Here is a 19449-nt window from a genome sequence, read left to right as displayed (position 1 = left end):
GATTGAGAATAAATAGTCTCCCTTGCAGTTGGGGTACAATGTATTGCTTGAGATCAGAGGAATCCTGGAGCCAGGACAAAGTGATCCTGTGTTTCCCAAGGATTTGATTGTTGTTGGATTAGTAAAAAGTGGAAGGGCCGAAGGGTCTTCTGATCCTTCGACTGCTTGATTTGTCTTCTGATGCTCATTGGGTTCACCTGTGTATTCTCTCGCTCGCTCGCTGATTGGTTGCTTCATTTACGCGAGGCAACGGGTTGATTCGGTGAGGCCGCTATTTGATTGGACGCTGAAGTCGGGTTGGATTGATGAGCGGGTTCGCGGGTTGATTGGCTCTTGCTGTGAGGAGGCGGGACATTTGCAGCAGCGTCGTCTGCTTGGGGTCCGTCGTGTCGCCTCTGGCGCGAATGGGAGTAAGTTGGCGGAGGCGCCGGATCCTTCCACATCCGCGCGGTCCAGGGAAAGCGGGGGACCCGCAGCCCACCGGGCCCCACCCGGGAGCGGCCGGTACCGGCGGGGTGTTTGGGTGGAGCCGAGGCGTCGATACGAGGTTTGATGCCGCCGACAGGGCGAGGCTGGAGGCCGCGAGGTTACTTGCAGCGGGAAGGGGCGGGGGCAGGTGATTGGCAGGTCTGTTTGCGCATGCGTGGTGAGTTCGCGCATATGTTGCAGATACGCATGTGCCGATTGAGGGCGACGAAGCGAACCCTTTCGCAAGTGGCAACTGACCACTGGCGCATGCGCACAGAAATTAAGATGGCTGCCCCCAGCTAATGGACCTTGAGTCACAAAGTCAATCCTGTGACTGTTCTCGTTTGTCAAATCATTTGATTTTAAAAATAGGCTCTAAGACTTCAGGTCTCCTCGCTCGGGGGCAATACCCCGACTTGCGACCATCGTGGACCCACCCTCCCCCCCGACTCGACCTTTGTGGGACCTTTGGACTAAACTCCTTTAATTAAAATAATAACTATTTATAAACTCCAAGACTTCAGGGCTCCTCGCACGGGGGCAAAACGCCGACTTACGACCATTGTGGGGTCTGATTGATCCTTTGGACAACACTATGGTCGCAGGTCGGGGAGGACCTGTCGGGGTCATTGGGTCGCTGAGGAAGGGATGGAAAACCAATCCATTTTTTGCTTCCCAATGCTCATAGAAAGTGTCTGATTCCATCCGTTTTTCCTGTTGTAGTATCACATTTTTCATAAAGTTAGATGTTATTTTTTAAATTGTGTCACCTGAACAATAATGCTCCAATCCTTCTGATCCTGACGTACCATGTGTTTAAAATGTAATGTTTCTCAGTTACTTGATCGAATGCCTTAAAAATATCGGGACTTTGGTGTTAAAAATACAGAGTAAAGATTTCACCAATCCTTTTGAATTTATGATCTCTGGGATTTCTGGTCATGTTTTCTATTTAGGTTGGTGTATCTTGCAGACCTGTTTGGTTGCAGCAAGTAAGAAGTTATCCATTTGTAGCATCCGCTGCGGCAGTGCGACCAAATAAAGAGACATCCACCCAAGGTGAGTGTAAAACAAAGACTGGCTTTACTGGTTTAAATTCCCCACGTGTGCTCACTGGCCCACCCACTTCTGGTGACGTACCCCTGACTTCCAGCATCACTCTCCAGCTGGCTGGCCGCTACGCGGAAGTGAAGGGCATCTCAGCCCGCACATGGTGCAAGGCCCAGGCTCCTTCTCATCTTGGACTGTCCAAGTGTTGCAGTGATTTGGCCTTTTTTGCTTGCCCAGTTGCCTGGTGCGCTACAATCTCAGCGTTGATAAGGGAGAAATTCTTTCAATGTTTTATTAACTTTTATTACAGAATTCTTCCTAGTTTATCTGTGTAACATTGAAAATTATGGGTTTTCATGAACAGGAATCATGATTTTACTCATAATTTGGTGAGCCAATTGATAGGACAGTTTTTGCTCATGCCCCATGGGAAGCAAAATAAAATTGAAGTGACAAAATTAGGAAGGTTTGTTGACCCTTCTTTTTAAGCAGTATGTCAGGATGATTTTCATCTTGCTTGCTGAATTAAAATGTGATTTGTCAGTTCTTAATGGCAGCTGCCATTATTGGCATTACAAGGAGAGATGGGAAATGGGTCAGGTCCTTGGTGGTCCCAGTAATGCAACGGAGAAAGATGTCACAGGGCTGAATGTGGTTTAGGGAGGGAGAGGGTATTAATTTTTAGGAAAAGTATGTGGCCAGCCACCTATCAATATTTTTTTATCAAATAGAAATTCCTGCTGGTAGAAGCCATTTCCTACTTTGAACAGGCCCAATGTCATTATCCAAGCAGATATTGTTAAGAGCCCAAAGGATCCCAAAACCCAGCAGCAAGGGACATTCACCAAGACAAGTGGTTTTTAAAACAGAAGTTATTTTTAATCAAATTTAATCATTAAATTAGAATTAAAATTTAACCTAACTCTATACTTAACAAACCCAAATTAACCCCTTTTTAATTCTAAGTGCACATATTTGTAATGTGTTTAAATTTAAGAAAAGTGATTTGGTTCACAGTTCAATCTTACTTCTCTTTCTTCCAAGTTCTCTGGATGCAGGCAATTCCGCTGTGCACAGAATGGAATGTGTATAAATTTCACTAGGATTTGGTGCTCGAAAGGTAAATGTTTACCGCTCAGGATAGTTCTTGTAGGGTTTTTAGAGAGAGATGTGTTGTTCTAGGATTTCCACAACTGAGGTACCACCATTAGTCACCTCAATGTCTCACTGATGAACTTTGCCCCGTTAGGGTTTTCCAGATGGCAACTTATTTCTACAAGCTACTACAGAGTTCCATTCCTCTTATTCCAAACAACAGGAGTTCTTTCTTCTGCTTAACCTAGTGTTAGATAAACAAAACCTAGGAGTGACTTTCCTGTAAGCAGCCTGCAGAAAGGTACTTGTAGCCAGCCTGGCTCCATTTCCAAACAATGGTCATTCATTTTATGACATCAGTTTGATTAACACCTACTTGTGAATGTGCAGAACATTCTCCAGAGATCTTCAATATTTCTTCAGTCTTTCAAATAAGATGTTTTAAAATGTATGTGTGTGTATGTATGTAACCTACTCTAAATCTTACCAAAATACCAAATATTACCAAATTCTCCAAATATATTTATCCATTACAATATCACATAAGGAGAATTTAAGAGACTCTTAGACAGTCATATATGGGTGAAAGAAAAACAGGGTTGTAGCGGATACACAGCGCAGTATTACAAACCACCACCATCAGTTCACAGACTTACCTGACACGTCGCGGGCTAACAGTGCTGGGTACCAAAGTACAGTGAGTGGATCAGATGAAGCCCCTGCCTAAAGGCATGGGGCACTAATGGCTCGTAGCTTTAACCTGCTGGTCCTGTGGACCGGAAGGTGTTCACTAATATTCTCATTGACAGGCAGGGAATAAAAGGTCTGTGTATGTCTGCAATAAACCAGTCTTGAGTTGACTACCTTTGTATGTGTTTGCCTTTATTTAGTAGCATCTACCGCAGTAGCCGCTACAGGGTATTATTTTTTTGTTAGAAATATCAAGATCAACACATCGTGGGTCAAAGGGCTTGTACCGTGCCGTAATATTCTGTTATTTCTGTTATTGCTTGACTTTGAATATCTGTTGTAAGTACTGTGAGACTTCAATAATGTAGCAAATGTGCACAGCAACATTGCAGTCAGGAGTTTGTATCTCCTGGTTGACGGGCTTTTCTCTTTTTTACACAATGCTTTCTAGTTCTCGTCAGTAAGAAAAGAAATATTGTGCATGTTGAATATGTCATTATGTCTAAAATTAACACTGGAAAAGAGTCAGTAACACCAAGGTAAATAGTACCCTTTAGTGGCTGGTGCACAAGTTATCACTCGGTGGCGACAGTGATGTGAAAATGTGGGTAAATTATTTTGTATATGATTTATACATGTTAAAATTAGCTGTTGTTTGTTCCAATTTCAGGTAGGTGTGGTTGTAAAGTGGGTAAGGATAGAAAATACTTGGGGATAAAAAACTGGGGCTTGCATTTGACGGTGTGAAAGTCAAAATGGAAACTCAGAATAAGGCTCATCTGATTTAGCAAGCCACTGGCTCTTATACTTCCACCAGAAGTGAATCTAGAATTGAATTTTGAGTCATTTACGGTGGGTAACTTCAAAGTCTGTTGATTGCAAGACTAAATTAAGAGCCCTTTTGCCTCTGGCTATACTGAAAGATTGTTTTGTTTATTACATAAATCTTTCTGAAAGGGAGAATAGTGTGAAGCGGCTTTCCAACTCGTTGGTGATGAATCTTGCAGTAAGATTTTTCAAATAATTATAGATTCCTAATTCCTCCCAGTCCTCGGGCATTTTCTCCTGCAATCTACATCAGTTACCACCATCCAGGGATTCTCATGAAGGGTAAGTTTCAAATTCACCTCCTCCAACCATGTCCGTGCCCTCTGTGGCAAGAAACCCAATGCAGAGTAAATGACAGATTGGCTGAGCGCCTCCACTTGGATCACAATGGCCATCTTGGCTCATGGTCACAAGATGTTTTAAGTTCCATTCCATTCCCACACTGACCTTTGTCTTCTGCCTCCTCCATTGTCTGGGTGAGGTCAAATACAAAGGAACCATCTCTTATTGAATTTGTGAATCGATGGTATGAATATGGAATTGTCCAAGTTCATGTAACCAGCCCACACCCCCCCAGGTTTTCTCTCTGTCCTGTTGATCCACTCAGTTCCCCTCATATTTTCCCTTCCAAACCAAATGACTTATAAATGTGGGCAGAGAAATGGTAGATGGAGTTTAATCTGGACAAGTGTCTTGCACTTTGAGAAGACTTGTAGTAGTGTTGCAATGAGGGATCTTGGGGTGCAAGCGCGAGCTCCTTGAAAGTGGCAACAAAAGTGTAGGGTGTTAAAGAAAGTATTCTTCATTGAGCAGGGCATGAAGTATAAACGTGGTTAGACCACATTTCAAGTGTTTTCTGCATTTCTAGTTGCTGCATGACAAAAAGAGTTTATCAGGGGGTTGCTTGGGATAGGTTCTGGGGAGAGGTTGGACAAATTTGGATAGTTTTCTCTGGAACATTGGAAGCTGAGTGATGACCTGGTTGAAATTTATCCAATTATTGTAGTCCTGGAGAAGATAGATTTCTTCTTCCCCCTCCCCTGTGGGAGATGTTAAAATACTACGATGCCTATATTGAACTGAGAGGGGAAAAGGAGAGAAGTGAGGCAGGTTTTTGCACAGTGCGGTGGGGGTCTGGCCCACGCTGCCAGGATAGTGGTGAAATCACCACGATTTAAGAGGCATTTGGTTGGGCACATGAACAAGAGGGAATAATGGGTGATGTGTATGGACCATGTGCTGACAGATGGGATTATGCTCTGTTGGGTGATGATTCATTTCTTTTCAAGGATTGTTGCCGATGGGCAATAAACTTTTCACAAAGGTCTATCTCCAATGAATGTGTTTAGAACATTTCCATGAGTTAATTCCCTGTAGAAACACCAGTTTATCATTCAAGCTGTGTAGCCACAGCAATAATGCAAAGTTAAAGGCCATCATCACTGAATCCATTTTAATCAGCCTTCAACTTGAGACAACAAAATCAAAATGCAACTTTTAACCTCAAGGAAAGATGAGTAATCCTCTGTACCACAGAATTATTGCTGAAAAAATATTTGGCAAATTTTGTGAATTCAGCTTCCAAAGAGTTGATGAAGAGGAACCACAACGGGATTTTAAAAAATTAAACCCAGAACCTTTATTAGAAGAAGTTCATCGCAATAAACATGTTCAGGTTCAGTCATGATCGATTCTGGATTGGCATGTGGCAGTAATAAAAGGAATGCAGGATAGATATATTCCAAGGAAAAATAAATTAATGATTTGAATTGTGGTTTAAATGGTTTTGTGGCCAAATTTGCGGAGGTCATCAAGATAGGGGACAGAGTAGGAAATGTAGAAACCGTAAAGTTGCAGAAGGATATTGACATATTAGGAAACTGGGCAAAATGATCGCAGATGAGATTTAACACCGAGAAATGTACAGTTGTACATTTTGGCAGTGGAAATAAACAGGAAGCATACTATTTGGATGGGATGAAAATTCAGACCTTGGATGTGCAAAGGGACCTGGGTGTCCTTGTGCAAGGAAAACTAAAAGTTAATGACCAGGTGAAATTGGTAATGAAGAAAGCGAATGCTATGTTGGCATTCATTTCAAGATGAATAGTGTACAAGGGAAAAGAGATGTTAATGAGGCTCTATGGGGCACTGGTGAGACCTCCTTTTGAGTACTGGGTGCAGTTTTGGGCCCCCTATCTGAGAAAGGATGTGATGTTGTTGGAGAGGGTTCAGAGGAGAATGATGAGAATGATTCCCAGAATACAAAATATAATGTACGAGGAGTGTTTGACAGCTCTTGGATTGTATTCATTGGGGTATCGGAAATTAAAAAAGAAAGCTCATGGAGACATTTTGTATTTTGAAAGGTTTAGATAGGGTGGATGCGGGTAAGATGTTTCCCTTGGTGGGTGAGTCGAGGACAAGAAAATTAGAGGTTATCCATCCAAAACAGAGATTGGGAAGAACTTCTTTCGCCCGAGTGTCATGGAGCTGTGGAACTTATTGCCTCATACAGCAGTGGATGCCAGATCACTGGGAGTATTTAAACAAGAAATAGACAAGTATCTCGTTAGTGAGGGCATGAAGGGATATGTGGAAAAGGCTGGAAATTGGAAGGAGTGTAGAGTAGCTCAGTGTGTATTTACGGAGCAGATTCGATGGGCCTGGTGGCCTGGTTCTGTTCTTTTGTCTTGGGATCTTGTTCTCATTTGAGAGAGATTATCGAAGGCAACTGAGAAAAATGGAAACAATTTGAGGCAATTGTTGGAGTAGGTTATTTGTTTGCCATCTCTATGTAAAACTCCAAAATTATCTGTCACTTTGGATCAGTGCTGGTCCCTCCAATCCCTGAGGAGCATAGTCTTTCTAATATGTCATGTGTTCTTTCAGCTACAAATGATTCTCTTTTTCAAACATGGCCACAGGTTACTCGTGCTTCATTTCTGTCTTGCAATCTTTTTGGGTGTTTTTTTAACATAACTGTAAATGTGGAAAATTCCATTTTGGGAGTGGATTTCTTGTCACATTTTTCCGTGATGTATTTGAAAAAAACGTTGTTGTGTGGACTGCAGCTCTTGAATGCAAGTGAGCTGCATTTGTTGTCCTTCCAATGCCATCTGCTGCCTGACAAGCCTTCAACCTGATTCCTGCCCTTTCCAAGCCTTGCGCAAGTGTTTTCCTCGCCTCGTGACCCCATCATAACGGTGTACAGACATGCAATAAGCCACCATATAAAGGCAGGGTCTGAGACGCTGGTCGTAATGCCCCCAGATTATCTTAAAATCGCAAGATTGGATTGGCAAGAGTTGGGTGTCGTCCACAGATCTGACAGCTGCTGGGCTTCACGGTTGCATATGGTTCTGAAAAAAACTAGGGATTGGCGGCCTTGCAGAGATGATCGTCCCCTGAACAATTCCACCGTGCTTGACTGATACAATATTCCAAATTTACAAGACCTCTCAGCAAATCTCCACGGCAAATATGCATTTGCTAAAAGAACGTGCTTACTATTAGATTCCATTTGAGTCTTCGGATGTCATGAAGACAGCAGTGATGGTCCCGTTCGGCATGTTTGAGTTTCTGAGAATACCATTCGGTCTATGGAATGCAGCTCAGACATTCCAGCGGTTCATGGACCACGAACTCACTGGTCTTGGGTTTTTTTTTGGTGCTTGTGTTGATCGAGGAGATTCTGGTTGTAAGTGTGGATGAAGAGAAGCACAAGAGCCACCTTATCTCATTGTTTCCGAGGCTTGAGGAATGTGGCATCGTGATCAATCCCAGGAAAGTGTTTCTGGTGCTTCTGATCTTGTATTTTTGGGACCTAGAGTTATGCAACATGGTATTTTGGCTGATGAATGAGAAGTGCGTGAATTTTGAGAATTTCATCCCTCCATTAAGGTTGGCCAATTGTGATGGTTTTTAGGTATGAGGAATTTTTATCGCTGTTCCCTGGTGAATGCCACAGCATTTCTATTACCTCTTGCTGAACGACTCAAAGGATCTGATGTCTGCTTCAAAAAGACCTTAACTTTGTGTATGCTTTCCATGATGTGAACACTTTTCTTGCAAATGTCACTAAGCTTGTACATCAAATGCCTAAGGCCTTTCTCTCTTACAACAGATGCATCTGTCAGTGCTGTGGGAGCAGTGTTCGAACAGCTAGTCTGTGGGCAATTGGAACCTTTGGTGTTTTTTTTCAGCCAAGCGGTCACCGGTTCAGGCAAAGTATAGTACATTTGGGCAAGAACTCTTAGCTATCTATCTCGCAGTGAAACATTTCTGTTTTAAAAAATATATATTTATAGTTTTGTATACAGTTCAATATAATAATAGAATCGTATCCAAATGATACGTTCAATGATCAAAATATAATAATAAAATAAATGTTGTACTGTACATAAAAGTAAGAAGAGAAAAAAAGTATAAAAGAAAAAAATACAGACCTAGGTGCAAAGCTCCTGTGATTACTATTCCCTCCCAAAAGGAAAGGCAGGATATTAATAAAATATTAGAATTAAACCAACATGATAAGGTTCAACCATTAAGATTAAAGAAAAGTGGTGGTGGGGTGGAGAAGTGAATACATTAGATATCCAAACCCATATCTAAATATGGTTTCCATATTTTGAAGTAGGTATCATACCCAGTTCTAATATTATAAATCACCTTTGCTAAGGAAATACAATTTTGCATTTCCCCACAATCAATTTTAAGATGGGATTCAGATCTAAAACATGAATTTGAAAAATTAGGAATAAATTAATTGATGTGCCATTAAATATAATTGATGAATAAGTTATTATTAACTAATCTATCAAAAACATTAAGTACTGTCCCAACAAATGTCAGACCAGCAAAAAGGGTCAATTTCAGTTCCCAAATCCAATTCCCATCTTTCTTTTGATTTATTCAAGTCTGGATTTGGAGATTCCTCTTGAAGTAGAAGATACAATTTGGAAATGTTTCTTTGTAATTCCCTCATGGATCCCAATTTCCAATCCAATATTTCAGCTTTTTTATTGGAAGGTCATCCTTTGACCATTTGTACAGACCACCAGCCTCTTATGCATACTGTATCTCTACTTGCCAAGGGAGATTCAGCACTTGCACTTCATCCTTCAATTTTCATCGGACACACGTGACAGCTGAGAGAAAGCGAATTGGTGCCCAATCCAGGTGCGACATTACATACAACTACTGACATCAATTTCAATGCCATGGCTCATGTACGGTGCACTGATCCCGATTTCATCCGGTGTAACCAGATCAACTCTGGTCTCCATCTTCAAGATGTGACCCTGGATGAATCAGCTGAAATGTTGGTCTGATTTTTTTTCCCCCAACAGGAAGGACATTTAAAAAATGTCACATTTAAAAAATCACGTAATTTGTTATCTTTTCCAAACAAATACAAGCTTTCATATTTAAATCCACATAATTTTTCCAAGTAATCCCAATACATTCCCTCGCCACTGCTCATGCTAACTGAATAAACTCAATTTGAGATTTATCCATTCTTAAACCCATTGTTAAAGTTGTAATATACCCCATTTAAAAAAAGCAGTGGATCTAACATTAAAGTAGTCTCCAATAATTCCGTCTTAAACTCTTTAATTTTTATCCTAAAAGACTTACTTTATCACACAACCAGACAGAATTGAAAAAAAAAGTACCAATTTGAGTCCCACAATTAAAACATAAATCTGAATGACTAAATCCATATCTTTTTAACTTTTCCGGCATTTAATACAACTGATGTAGAAAATTGTAGTTCACCAAATTTAGTCACACTATCTTCACACAGAGTAGTCCATCCTTCTTGGGATAATTCTAAGGATAAATCTTTCTCCCATTTAGGCTTTGATTTATCTAAATCCAGTTTAGCCATTTTTTCTTGCAACAAAGAATACATTTCTGAAATAAATCCCTTTCTGCCCTATTTACAATTAAATTTTTAAATTTAGTTAACTTAGGCATGTTCAATTCCCGCCCAAAACTCTTCACTACTGGAGCATGTACTTGAAAATATGCAAGCAAAGAATTTAACAGTACCTCAATTTTTTCCTGAAACCTAACATAGGAAAAAAATATCCCATCTTCAAAACAATCTGCTAACACTTGAACACCTTTCATCTGGCAAATCTTTAAACACTGAGATTATTCATCGAGAAGGATATGTATTTATCCTGATATGATGGAATTTGGAATGAAACCTTATCTCCAGTTCCTATTGCCAGATTTCTTTTATACCAAGTATCACATAAATGTCATAATACTGGCACATTATAATAATGCAAAAGACGAGGAGTCCATCTAAATATACACTGATGTATAATAAAATGTGAAATCTGTGATAATAACATTTTAGCCCAGTGTGGAGGTTGATTAACATTGAACATCCTATTAATAAATTTTAACTGATAATTAACTAATAATTTAATGAATAATTCTGAAAATGAGGCCATTGTCGTCCCTAATGCATATTGCCATGTTAAGTTTTGCATCAATACTCTAGCCAATGTACCTTTCTATAAAAATATTCTGATTGCTGCATAACTCTTTAAAAAATATGTTTGGAAGCGAAGATGGAATTGATTGAAAAAGGTATTGAATATAAGGAAAATTATTATTTTTAATACAATTCACATGTGCCATTCATGTCAAAGGAAGGTTTTTCCATTTGATTAAATCAGCTTTAATTTTATCAATAGAGAAACATAGTTCAACTTACACAAATGTTGATAATCCACATCAACCATTACCTCTAAATATTTAAGTTTCATTTTTCATCTAAGCTGTGTAATCTGTTTACAAGCAGGATAATCTTCCTCTGTAATTGGTAATATCTTCCTCTTATCCCGATTAACCTTATAACCAGACATTTCTCCATATTGTACCAAACAGGTTTGCAGATGTCATAACGATTACTGAGGATTTGTTAAATATATTGGTACAAAGGAACCTTATATTCTCTTCCTTTATTTTAATCCCACTAATTTTATCATTTTGTCTTATAGCTTGGGCTAGCGGTTCTATTACCAATGGTGACAAAGGACAACCTTGCCTAGTGGAGCGTGTTAAATTAAACGTATCTGAAATTTGTCCATTCGTCAACATCCTCACCAAGGGATTTTTATACAAGTCTTTAACCCAACCAGGCAAAAAAGGTCCAAACTTAAATCTTTCAAGTATTTAAATAAAAAGTACCTTTCAACTCGATCAAAGGCTTTTTCTGCATCTAATGCCACTATCATTGATTGATTCAAACAATGTCTTGACACATGAATCAACGTCAACAGTCTAACAATATTTTCAGAAGAAAATCTATTCTTAATGAAACCTGCTTGATCAACATGTATTAAACATGATAAATACTTCACAAGTCTATTAGCCAATACCTTAGCTACTATCTTATAAACTACATTTAATAACGATATTGGTCGATATGAGGCAATTTTCAATGGGGCTCTTCCTTTTTTGCAATAACTAAGTCTAGCTCTACAAAAGGATTCTGGAAATGCTTTTGCTCTTCTGTCGCTTGTTTAAGAACATCCATCAAAACAGGAGACAAGACTTCATAAAATTCTTTATAAAACCCTCCTGTAAACCCATCTTCTCCAGGTGATATTCAATATCGCTTCTTCAATTTATAAATCACTGAAAGGAACTTCCAATTCTGTCCTATCTTTATCGTCCAAAACCGATAACTCCAAACTACCTAAAAAAAACTCAACACGTTCCTCATCCTGATTTACATCAAAAGGATATAAATTCTGGTAAAATGAGTGAAATTCATCATTCATTTCCTGAGGTTTAAAAGTAACTCTTATATTATTTCTTATCGCATTTATTGTCCTTGATGCCTGTTCAGTCTTTAATTGCCAAGCAAAACTTTATGCGCTCTTTCTCCTTACTCATAGTAATTCTATTTAGATCATTGTATTAAGTTTTCATATTTATATGTTTGCATTATATTATAACAGTTTCAACTGAATCAAAAAAGTCTTTTTATCCACAGTCGAATTTCGTTGGAATTCCTTCTCTCAAATTGTTATTTCCTTCTCCAAATTTTGCCTCTCTGCCAAATGCTGCATCTTAATTCTTGCAGAATAATTGATTATCAGACCTCTTAAATAAGCTTTTGAAGCATCCCACAGAACAAATTTACTTTGTACTGAATATGTATTAATTGGCAAATAAGATTGAATATGGTCTTTGATTTAACTTAGAAACTTTGGTTGCTTCAATAACATCCCATTAAACCTTCACCGGTAAGGGGTGTCTACATTATGCAAACCAGAACATGTGCAGGTGTACAATCCTTTATCCAGATTCCTTTGGGGGGGGGGTCACTGTGTTCAGAATTTCAGATTTTTTTGGATTTTGGAAAGCCAGATTTAAGCCCACCCAAATTATGCTGCTGTATCCACCCCCACTCCATTCCAGTCACACTGATATTTTTGCTCCACTCCTCACCTGCCTGACTCGCACTGCCATCTCTCTCCCACTTGCTGATGTTTGGAGCTTTCCGGATTTTAGATGTCTGGAAAAAGGATTGTGTACTTCTACTTAACAATGAGGAATGATCTGATAAAATCCTACTCATATACTCTGCATGTATAAATCTACCCTGTAATTGTGCTGATGTTAAGCAAAAGTCGATTCTCAAAAAAGGATCATGTCTGGGTGAATAAAAAGAAAAGTCTTTTTCTGTCAGAATTAACTTCCTCCACATTTACACCAAATTCAAATCTTTCATTGAGTGTAACATCCATTTAGCCATTTTGGTTCTTTGTACAGTTTTTGGAAATTTATCCAACACACAATTAAAATCCCCACCAACCAAAATATTTTCATTAGCTTGACCCAGATTCAAAAAAGTTTCAGAAATAGCATCTTCGTCATTTTCATTGGGTGGATAAACATTCATCAAAGTCCATGCTTCAGCAAAAATTTTACAATTCACCAACAGCTCTCGACCCAATGTGGCAGAGAATGATTCCAACTGAAACGGTATCTTCTTATGAACCAAAGTAGCAACACCTCGAGCTTTCGAATTAAATGGAGATGAAAAACATGTCCTACACAATCTCTCATCAATTTCATATGTTCTTTCTCAGACAAATGAGTTTCTTGCAAAAAGGCAACATCAACCTTCATTTTCTTTATATATGCCAATATTCCCTTCCTTTTCATTGGATTATTAAGTCCTTTAACATTGAAGGTCACAAAATTTAAATGAGCCATAACTTAATTTCCTCTTGAGATTGGCACTTCACAAAGCAATTACATATTTTAAAAAACCTAAACCCCCCCCTTTCAAACAATAAGAAACCCCTGTAAAAAATGTAAAAATCTACAAGTACAAAAGTTGGACCCCCCTCTGTGGACCAGCTGCAGTTAATACCACATTTGACAGATGACTTTAGAAGTAGCAGAGTCAATCACCACCCCCCAACCGAACATTAAAACCCATCAGTCATCCCAGTGATAACACCCACATTGAGCTTGAGCTTCATCTTCAACATCACTCACCAATTCTGATTCCAATTTGTTTCCCTGTTCTGTTCCCAATTTTAACCTTGGGCATTTTCCCCATCAATTCCTTCAAATCTGGGAAGGAATTTGCAAAAGATAATGCACCATAAGGACTCTTAAAACATTGAGACTGATCTGGCCCATAATTCACCTTAAATATCGTCGGACACCGAAAAGTAAACTTATACCCTTTCTTCCACAGCACTGCTTTGACCAGATTAAACTCTTTCTGTCACTTAATAATCTCTCGACTTAAATCAGCATAAAATAAAACCCTATTGCCTTGAACCATCATTGGGCTTTGATCAAGGCGAGCTTTCTGAACTGCAAGCCGCAATATAATTTCTCTATCCTGATATCACAAACATCTTAAAAGAACTGCTCTTGACATTTGACCCAGAAAAGGTTTTCTCCTTCACACCCTATGAGCCCTATCTAAAAAGTCTCGACTCCCAACATCTCTGGAATACATTTCCAGAAATAATTTTACAGGATCTGAACCATCAATATCTTCTGGCAGATGATCAACTATCTTAATATTAATTCGACAACTTTGATTTTCTAACGAATCAATGTTTTTTTAACAAATCTCTCTTCTGGACATCCTAGCCTGTAAACAACTCCTCAATATGATCCATTCTCTCCGCATAATGGTCCCCACGGTCCTTACGGTCAATAAAAATGTCTTCGATCTTCTTAAATTGATCTTATCCAGTGTCCACTGCTGTTAAACTCTTATTAATATCAACTAGAATAAATGTAATTTATTCACACATACCAGCCATTATTTCCTTTATACCAGCAAATTGATCATTTAAAGTTTCAAAATATTAGGTCATAGAAGACATCATCTTTTCATTTGGTTGGATCAGTTCTGTAGACATGAAGTTGACTTCCATCCCTGTTGCATGGGCCTTAAAGACTGGGGAAGGTGTCTGTGGTTAAATAACAGCTTTCATTGGAGATGGAGATGTTCTTAAAGCCTAAGGCCTTCCTTCAGTAAGTCCAACTGCAGCAAATAGTCATTCTTGCTCTTCTTCTTCTCAAATTTCTGAGTTGTCCTCCTCCAGCTCATACCTGGCTGCCCGACTGCGGATTTCCTGCATGTGAGAACATCCATCCATGCTGAGAAGCTCAGTAGCACCAGAGGAGCATCTTCAGATGGGCCGCTGCATACAGTCATTCGCCTTCCCGCGAACCCGCGCTTACATTCGGGCACCCACCCCCCTGGTCTCCTTAGTCAAGCCAGGCTTGGGTCGGATTCCACGCTCACTCTCCTGGCCCACCCCCAGGCCAAAGATCTTGGCGATATCTTGCGTCTCTGGAGGCGCAGAGGATGCAGACGTTTCTTCCAGCTTCTCTTGGGTTCCACATTGAGGATTTGGATCTATCTCTAACTGCTCCTGAGGTTCCTTCTGGAAGGTCGGCCTTGCTTCTTCTGCACTTTTCACAGGTTGAAAACCTAGGTTTTTTTCTAAGTTGCTGGTAATGAAATGGTATTGTATTAACTGACCAGTATCGGCATGGGCTGGCCCACCCTCCTGATGACATCCTCTCCGAGACTCCTCCCTGGACTCCTCCCCTGTGACCCAGGCCATAAAGGTCGAGCCACCTCTTCCATCCCTTCACTTACCTAGCTTGCACGCGGGCCTGCTGTCTTGTGTGTAATAAAGCCTATCGCTCCCCTTAGTCTTTGTCTTTTTGATTATTAGGGCAACTGTCAGTGCCCAACACTGCTGTTTTCCTTTCTTCATTTCCAGAATCCTACAGTAGTAAATTAATGTTCAAAACATTGATAAAGTCAAAAAATTCACTACAGTTCGAGTATTGAATAGTTCAGTCAGGGAGAGGTGTCTTCTCACGTCATTTTCCGATGCCATCTTTCTACGACCACCCCCTCCCAACCTCCCCTCAGCTGACTCCTTGAACACTATCCAATCCATGAACTCTAGGCAGCCCTGCAGCTGTTTTCCCTCACGTGACCACCTTTTGGTTGTCCTGATCTCGTAAGTGTTGTGAGCAATTTTAGGCCCCATTTCTAAGAGAGGATGTGATGGTCCAGAGATGGTTTACAAGAATGACCCTGGGGATGAGAGGAATAATTTGATGGTTCTGGGCCTGTACTCGCCCGAGTTTAGAAGGATGAGGCAGGACCTCATTGAAATCTGATGAATAGTGAAAGGGCTGGATAGAGAGAATTTTGCCAGTACTGGGAGAGTGTAGGACCAGTGGGCACAACCTCAGAATGAAAGGATGTCTGCTTAAAACGGAGATGGAGAATCATTTTCATCTCGAGCAGTGATTTTCAAACTCCTCCTCCACACCCCCCACCCCCTGGATCATATTCCACTTAATCCTTGTGCCAGAAGAGCTCTGTAGTAAGGAATTACTTAAGGTGGAATGTGATTGGAAAGAAAAAGTTTGAAAACCACTGTTTTAATTGTACGTCATTGACTTATTCTGTGTGTGGTTTCATAACTCTAGAGGAAATGGACCAATGACAATTTTTCTCAAGCAAAATTTTTCCTTCACAATTGGGTCAACGGCAGTCTTTCTCAGCCTTTTTTCCCATTCATATTCCACTTTAAGCAATCTCTTACTCATTTTTCGACACTCCAAGGAATAAAGTCCCAACATGTTCAACCTTTCCCTGTAGCTCAACTCCTGAAGATCTGGCAGCTTCCTAGTAAATCTTCTCTGCACTCTTTCAATCTTACTAATACCCATCCTGTAGCTAGGTGACCAGAACTGCACACAATACTCTAATTTTTCCCTCACCATCATCTTATCCAACCTCACCATAACTTCCCAACTCCTATTTTCAATATGTTAATTAATGAAGACCAAGATGACAAAAGCTGTCTTTAGAACCCTGTCGTCCTGTGACACCACTTTCATGGAATTATGTAACTGTGTTTTATCTCTTGCCAATTTCTATCACTTCTCTGTTCAATTTGATAATGTTGACTTCTGGACTATTTTATTGTGCCCCTTGATCGATAGAGTTCTGGCAGAGCAAAGCAATTTTATTTTCTTTTGTCAGGTCAAATTTTGTCACATTGATCCAAAAACAAGTATTTTCATCATTCCTTCATTTCAGATTCTCTGCAGCTGTCGTATTGAACCTCACAGTGACGGCATCATGTTTGTCTTGTTTATCCTTTACCCCTCCATCCAGACAGATGTGCTGATCAGCGAGTCGACTCCACTCATCCAGCACCACTGCCATTTCTGTTGCTCGGGCATTTCATCCCACATATTGAATTTGTTATTTCCCCTCTTCTTTTTTCTCAGCAAAGAGAATCAGGTTAATTTGATATTCTTTCTGAATCCCAGTGAAAGGCTATCGACCTGAAGGTTTTAACTCCAATTATTTTTCCAGTAGATGACCCGCTGAGTATTTCCAGCATTGAGTTTTTATTTTACTGCCTTGGTATATTGCTGAGTGCTTTGAATGGGAGAAGAAATGTGGGTTGGGTTAAGTAAAGATTTCTAGATTATGGCGTAGATTTAGAAAAATAGACGTAAAAGTGGAGGGTTCATGGAAATAGTTAATTCATCTTTTCGAATTTTTGTGTCTCCTGCCGGAAAGCTTGGGATACTCACTGGGTTTAATTCAAACCTGCCGGCAGCAAACTCTTAATGATGTCCCACCTTGTCCTGTGGAGCCCAGCGCATATAACCATATGACTGTTTACAGCACGGAAACAGGTCATATTGGCCCTTCTAGTCTGTGCCAGTTCACATGAACAACTCCACTAGTTTTCCCCTCCAACACTCTGGCCATATCCCTCCAACCCCCTCATATCCATCGACACATCCAACCTTCTCTTAAATGACAGAAAGGACCCTGCCGCAATTATCTCTTCTGGAAGATCATTCCATTCTGCCACCACTCTCTGAGTGAAGAAACATCCTCTAACATTCCTCCTAAAGTTTTGCACCCTTACCTTGAACTCATGCCCTCTTGTTCCAACCTCCCCTGCCCTCAGGGGAAAGAGTCTACTCACGTCTAGTCTATCTATTCCTTTCATAATTTTGAATACCTCTATCATAACCCCCTTCATCCATCTACGATCCAATGAATAAAGTCACTGTCTCCTTAATCTTTCTCTGTACTCGAGATGTTGTAAGCCACGTAACATTTTTGTAAATCTTTTCTGCACCCTCTCCACCTTATCTATTTCCTTCCTATATTTGGAGACCGAAACTGAAAACAATTCTCTAAACCTGGCCTCACCAATGCCTTAAACAGTTGCAGCATCACTTTCCAGCTATACTCTAGTCTATGCTATGATTTATGAAGGCCAGCAGACCATATCTCAGGATAAGACCCACTGTCTTAACGTCCCTCATATGCAAGATTTTGCCTCCCATCTGCACAATTTCTGGGCTTTCTCCAAGGTTGATCTTGTCATAAGATACCATCAGATCCCATCCATAAGGAAGACATTCCTAAAACGGTGATTATTACCCCTTCTGGGCTTTTTGAATGTCTTAGGATGCCACTTGAGTTGAAGAATGGTGTTCAAACCTGCCAGCGGGTTATAGACATTTTGGGCAGAGATTTAGAGTTCCCTTAGATCTACTTGGATAACATCTGGTAAAAACAATGGCATCACGAATATGCTGTCCAGACCGACTATATATCATATTCAGGGTGACATTGATATTTCTGAATTAGCCAGTATCCAGGCAATGGACCCCGATTTTCAGGCATACAGTCCGGCCATTACTAACCTGGACATACAGCAGAGGGCAGCACAACTGGGTGGCCAACCTTACTTTGTGACATGTCTTTGGGCTACATTAGACCAATGTTTCCTGCATCTTGGAGGAAACACCTTATTGAACAGATATACAGCTTATCTCATCCGTCCATCAGAACATCTGTCAAGCTCGTGTCAAATAAATATGTATAGCATGGACTGAGAAAAGGTGTCGAGCAATGGGTTTGCATATGTACCTCCTGCCAGACTTCCAAGATTCAGTGCCACACTAAGGTAGCTCTTCAACATTTCCCGACGGTATGCAGGCAGTTGGAACACGTGCATGTGGACCTGCTTGGACCATTGCCAGAATCTCAAAACATGAGATACATTATAACAGTTGTAGAACATTTCACGTGCTGGCCAGAGGCCGTCCCGTTGCCATCCAGTGACACGGAGACAAGGGCCAGAGCATTCATCGTCAACTGGATTTGGTTTTCCCACATTAATTCAGTCCGCAGAACACAATTCACCCTCATTCCCACTGGCAACTGAAGTCCACTTTTAAGGCCCGACTCACTGGTCCCAGTTAGGTTGATGAGTTGCCATTCATTTTTTGGGAGTGCACACAGCTCCAAAGTAAGATATGTCTGCATTTTCCGCAGAGATGCTTTATGGTCTGGTCCTTACAGTTTCATGGGACATTGATTTCACAACCAATTCTGATCTGAACATCCTTCAGCAGCTTCGACATGGTATCACGATCAGCAAAGCTTTTCCTACCCACTGGCTTGGATCCCCTTAACAGAATGTGCCCCACCACTCCTGGACACTGATGTTGTTTTTGTGCGCAGACAGGACCCAGGAATGCTGTTACGACGACCGTATGAGGACCTTTTCTGCGTGGTGAAGAAGGATGGGTTTGAGTATACTTTGGACATTGGGGGACATTCGCAGCTGTTTAGTTTGGACAGACACAAGCCTGCCCATGTGGATCCCGCTTCACCCATTCAGTGCCCCCAGCCCAGATGATGAGGGTGTCCACCTAAGGTGCATGCAGCTGGTG

General features: G+C 40.5%; 1 long non-coding RNA gene across 2 annotated transcripts in view; it reads left to right on the top strand.

The window, feature by feature from the left end:
* The first annotated feature begins 490 nt into the window (after positions 1-490).
* LOC138746370 (uncharacterized) overlaps positions 491-19449 on the top strand; it is a 29798-nt gene continuing 10839 nt past the window's right edge. Inside the window, exons 1-3 of one of the 2 annotated variants that reach the window (XR_011346909.1) lie at positions 491-547; positions 1425-1527; positions 2563-2638. This is a non-coding gene — a long non-coding RNA (uncharacterized lncRNA). The remainder of the gene's footprint in view (positions 548-1424; positions 1528-2562; positions 2639-19449) is intronic. The other variant, XR_011346910.1, reaches the window with a different exon arrangement.

The sequence above is a fragment of the Narcine bancroftii genome, chromosome 11 (assembly GCF_036971445.1).
Source record: "Narcine bancroftii isolate sNarBan1 chromosome 11, sNarBan1.hap1, whole genome shotgun sequence".
In the NCBI taxonomy this organism is placed as follows: domain Eukaryota; kingdom Metazoa; phylum Chordata; class Chondrichthyes; order Torpediniformes; family Narcinidae; genus Narcine; species Narcine bancroftii.
The sequence above is the reverse complement of the archived record's forward strand: the minus strand, read 5'-3'. Positions and strand labels throughout refer to the sequence as shown.